Source organism: Strix uralensis, chromosome 15 (genome assembly GCF_047716275.1).
Source record: "Strix uralensis isolate ZFMK-TIS-50842 chromosome 15, bStrUra1, whole genome shotgun sequence".
NCBI classification, from domain to species: domain Eukaryota; kingdom Metazoa; phylum Chordata; class Aves; order Strigiformes; family Strigidae; genus Strix; species Strix uralensis.
The window spans coordinates 21,159,574-21,164,895 of record NC_133986.1 but is presented as its reverse complement, the minus strand read 5'-3'; positions in this window follow the sequence as shown (position 1 = coordinate 21,164,895).

Genomic DNA, 5,322 nt, shown 5'->3' with positions numbered 1-5,322 from the left:
TGTCACCATCCATGCAAGCAGGGCAACTAGTCTGAGCAGGTGATATTCCTCATCTGCTTTGAAGTTCCAGTCAGTGGCGGATCAGACCCACTGAGGGACTGGGTGAAATCTGTCTGGTCAACTCTAGCACTCAGCAGGTTCACAGAAGACTGGGGGTGGATGTCACTGCACTGTTGAGTTAGTAAAACCTTGAAACTGCCCTAATTTTGCTGATTTCATTCTGTCTTGGTCCCTAGAATTGGCGTGCAAGAGCTCAGGTGGCTGTTTCTTACCTTTTTCCTCAAGTTCACTCCGGTGCACATGGAGGACTGGCCGTACTTTCCCTTCGGCAATCCAGGAAGGGCCCCATTACTCAGCTTTACTTTGAGGAAAAAATTGAGGATGGATTCTCTTGCCTGCAGGAGCACAAAAGGGTCATGAAGCGCCTGGACTGGACACTACCCACCCTCACTACCCACCCTTCATGTCCACCACCATCTTCCTTGGTATTTCCAGTCAGTCCCCACATTGAAAGAGCTTGGAGGTAGGTTGATACAGCCAGAAGAAAGCTGGGGTTCGTTCCAGCCGCTCCTGATGGGCAGTGCTTCCCCACAGGATGTGTCCCGCATAGACAACGACAGCAGCTCGCAGCTTGCTCTGGTCTGTCTGACAGTTGGCACAAGCTCAATTCAAGATGTGCAACTTTTGGGCTGCCTTTGGCCCAGATGCTTCTCAAAAGCAAGATCGTGAGGCTTGGTTGGTTTAGAGTGACCTTGGTGAAGGCCTCTTAGCATTCAGAACAGACAGTCCCTCTGGCTAAAGAGCTTTGGCACGCTTTCATGTTCATTTACTTTGCATGAGAGGGGGCTGCTTAAAAGACTTAAAAACCTGGCACTGTAGACAAGGTGCTTTTGATTCTGATTACTTTTACCTTATTAGAAAGCTCCTTTCCCCCAAATCATGGAGGACTACGCCTCACTTCTTATATCCTCTTTGCTGAGATTTTGGGGTTACTTCAGACATTAGAAGTCAATAAGAAGGCTCCTGTTAATCTGAATGATTGCCAGCTCAGGCCTTTTGCTGTTCAATGCGCACTACACCCTAATCTACTGAAAGAGAACCACGGATGGAGGGAGCACCTGGTCCAAGAGGGCTGAAGAGCTGGAACCCGTGTGCTGCTGATTGCCACAGGCTCCGAAAGAACTTGGCTGTGAATTGTCAAGGGTTTTGCACAAGTTGTGAGCATGAAAGAATAACATTGGCCTTACCTGCCAAATAATGAACTCATTCAAGTATTATAGAGACACCTAGGACCTGAGAGGACCCTTAATACTCCACACCATTGGCTGCAGGTAAAGTAGTACCTGCATGACTGAGGTGTAGATAGGAGTCAGCAAAGGGATGCTTTTCTCCTTTTCTTATGCTGAATTGCACCAGAAGAGTGAGTTGGATCTCTAGTACAGGATGTAAGAGCCCTGGGATACTCAGGGAAATAGCACAGGAAAGAGGGCTAGAGAAGGAAAGGCAGGAATGAAATGGTCTCCAAAGAGGATACAAAATATGGAAGGGGAAGACCTGCTCTAAGGCACAGAGATATCAGTAAGCACTAAGGTGTGTGCTGATAGCAATAAACACACTGTATGTGTTTCAGGCGAGGGGACTTGCCTCACTAACCTCAACTGAGACCGTGGAAAAAAAAGAGCAACAGAGCTGAGTAAAGAATGGGACACAGAGAGCAGAAAACAGGGAAGCAATTGAATTACTATAGGGCAGTACAGGAGAGTCAAAGGGCATAAAGTAGTGGTGTGTAATCACAGCTAAACAGCTCTCATCAGGCAGATCATCTGTCTTTCAGCCTGCTTTTGTTTTTCATCTCACTTATCTCCTCCTCCCCCAGTTCTTCTTGAGTCATGAAGTGGACGTTCTGCTTACAGAAGTGGATGTTTCCTCAAGATGAAGTGCTAAAGCTGTACATCACTGCTCTTGGGTGCTCCCCTTGTGCATTTGTTTAACAGCGGCAAACACTTCTCAATTAGAGATGCTGCTGTCGTTCAGAGTTTCTCTGGATGTGTCCTTGGCAAATGGATTTCCCCATTTGCTCGGGATTTGTGTGTGAAATTGGGTCCCAGAGGAATAGCTACTGCACAGCCTCTGTGCAGGGCATGCTCTGTACAGCCCGTCTCTGGGCACACAGCGTTTGAGAAACCCAGCCAAGGCAGCTTGCCTGGCATGTACCCCACCTCCCACCGCTGCAGGGGCTGCGACTTCAGTACTTGGGCTCCTCGGCTGAGGACTGAAGTTTTGTCTGTGTAACTAACACTGCCACTCTCAAAGATCCGTGATGCAATTACTTTGTTGGAGCCCCTTTCCTTCTGAGCCCCAAGCAGCAGCAGCTTGTCTTAGGATGGGTTTCATCACGCTGAAATGGAGGCATCCTATCCCAACAGCCTTTCTGTGCTCTACACACCTGGCATGGATTGAGCTGCCCTCTGCCAGTGCCATAGATTGGCCATGAAGATGAATGGGTTGAACATTGGAGGAATCTCTCCTTTGAACACCGAGATGACTAACTTTTAGTAGATACCCAACACAGAGAAGACTTGCATTAAGTGAATTTATTTCTTCCTTTTCCTATTTCTGTGTTGAACTAATATTTTTCTGTTCAGTCGGTCAATTAGCTGTACTTGCCACTGTGCGAGACACATTGGAGTTTGCTTTAATTCTTCTTTCAGAAAGTTCTGCTTATCCTGCCTATGTACAAGATATCTACCTACAGCTTACTTAGGAGGCATCTATTTGCATGTAGTGACTATAAAGTATTTCGGAATAGCTGGTTCATTTGTCCGTGGTAGTGTTTTCCTGACACAAACCTCATGAATAGAGCAGACGGTGGGTATAAAAACTCTTTCAGAACTTGCAAGTGTTTGGTTTGGTTGATGGCATCTTGTCTTAAGTGATGCAAGTGCTCCTGGAGACAAGAAAAGAGATGTTATTGATTGGTCTGTTTCCACAGATTTACACTACTGAGTTGGCAACTAGCCCTGCTTTTATTTTCCCCAAAATTGATGCATCTACACTTCATGTCCCTTTTAGTGCCAGCTACAGTGATTTACAATCTTTCCTTCCAGAAGTGAAGTTTCTTAACCAATTATAAATGAGCAGAAAACGTTTCTTGACAGTCGTTTCATCTGTCCAGAAGTGATAAGATTTAATCTGATGGACAGAGGTATTTCACACTTAGAACAGTTTGAGAATCTTGCAAGGAAGTGTTTTCTGAGGAAAATATATATCTTTAGGACTTGATATGAAAAAGGGCTCTGTGCTGTATCTCCTTCTTTCCCAGAAGAGCCCTGGACACTGGAGTGCAAGTCCCTACTATTCTTGGTGGTACCGGTGGTGAGCGCAGGGCTGGTGGTTAGTGGGGTAGGGACAACCTTCTTTTACCAAACATTGCTTTGCAGAGGTGGGAAGTTTAAAAGACAATGGGAAATCAGAAGAGCACTCGTCAGAAAATTTTATTCATGATGTCTCCAAGTTGTTTCTGCGTTGGAGAGGTGGAGGAAGATGAAGACAGCATAGGGAAGATTATTTCTAAAGCAGAGGTGGTTGTCTTTAAAACCGTGGAGGCTCCACCTGCCTCAGACAGGCAGATCAGCAGCTTCTTTTTCTGGCTGTTGAAAGCTGTTGAATTGATGGGCTGCAGACGTTTGGCCTCACTGCTGTGGAGGAGACCATCCTCTAAAAGCAGCCTGTCTTCCGAGGCCATATCCAGACCCACAGCGTGTTTGGAAAGGCAGCAGTATGTTGCTGATTTGTGGAATTCCCATTTCCCATGCTGATTTTCCCTCACAAAGGGGAGCTGGTGTTGAGACTGGAGCTGGAGAGATTTTGATTCGTGTGGGGCTTGGGGGGGGCGGGGGGGGGGGGAGAAAAGGCAGGGCACTGTTACTGCCTCAGAGAGGCAATGGGCAGGGGGAGTATTTCTATGAGAAGTGCAGACATTCCCTCCAGCAGGATCTCTGAAGTACCTGCTGGCTGAAGCATTCCAGGCATTCCTGCGCTGTGCTGCTAAGCTCACACAGCAGCAGCAGCTAATACTGCTCAGGGTGCAGCCGCTTGGCCTTGGCAAATGGCTCTTACTCAGTCACGGACCTCAGATCCACTGCTCTAATTAGCAAATGCACTGTGTGGAGCAGCACTGCAAGCTGCGGATTTGCAGCTGCAACTGCAAGAGAAGATGGATGGGATTTTAGCGTGTTGCTGTCGTGAACAGACGTGCCAGAAGCAGGTGGAAGGGCTTGCAGCGGGCTATCCACCACAGTGTTCTCTCCTAAAGTTTCCTGGGTGCTTTGTGCACCGTCCAGAAACTGTAGTTCTCCATAGCCCTTACCTACCCCCCCAGCTGCTGTGTCTAGCAGTGTTTACACCTATGTAAGGGGCAGAGATTCACACCATCTCAGTGTCAACAAGCCTGTAAATCATCTACTTAATAGTCGCAGGCCAAGATAATATATTAAATACTAAAGGCCCTAAGAAATCCTTCCTGCCTCATTCACCCTCCCCACCGAGTACTGAATCTTGTCCAAAGCTGCACAAACAGGATTCTAAGATAAAGACCTTGGGTAAGAATTAGTAAAACAAACAGAGCGTGGTCTGGTTTGTTAAGGGACTGGCCTTCTCAAGGCCAAAGCGTGGGTGTGGAGGAACACACCTTACTGAAAGGAAAGGTAAGAACATTAAAAGAAATACATCTTGGAACAAACAAATCCCTGCCCAGAAGTCTGTAATATTTTAATTAAATTGATGCAGCACGGGAGGAGAATCATACAAGTACCGCTGCCACCCTGCAGAGTATATTGTTTGAACTAGTGGCACAAAAGTTTTAACTAGTAGCACAAAAGTTTTAACTAGTAGCACAAAAACTTTCTAGAGGCAGAGAGATCCTCTTCTGCTTAGCATGATGCAGTGCAGCAGAGTTACGCAGTTAATGCAGCTCTAGCAAGGAAACTACATTGCTGTCTTTCCTTTAAACATGCTCTAAGAGAATTTATGAATCATCTGCAAACTGTCTGACCGTGAACACAGAGGAAAAAGGAGAAATTTCCCAGTTTCCCTCTTCCCTTCTCTGACATACGCAACAAACCCTTCTGTAGCAGTATAGTTCCTGGGGGCACGTTAGTTCAGTCACCGTGTGGTGCCTGTCTATTGATGACTGGCTTGATGTCAGGGTTTTCTTTCCTATTTTTATTGTCGCATGGATGGAATCCACTGTTAGAGAGCAAAAAACTCCAGATCTGTTGGTAGCCTGTGATCAGGACCTGGGGGTGATACCTGTAGGTGGAA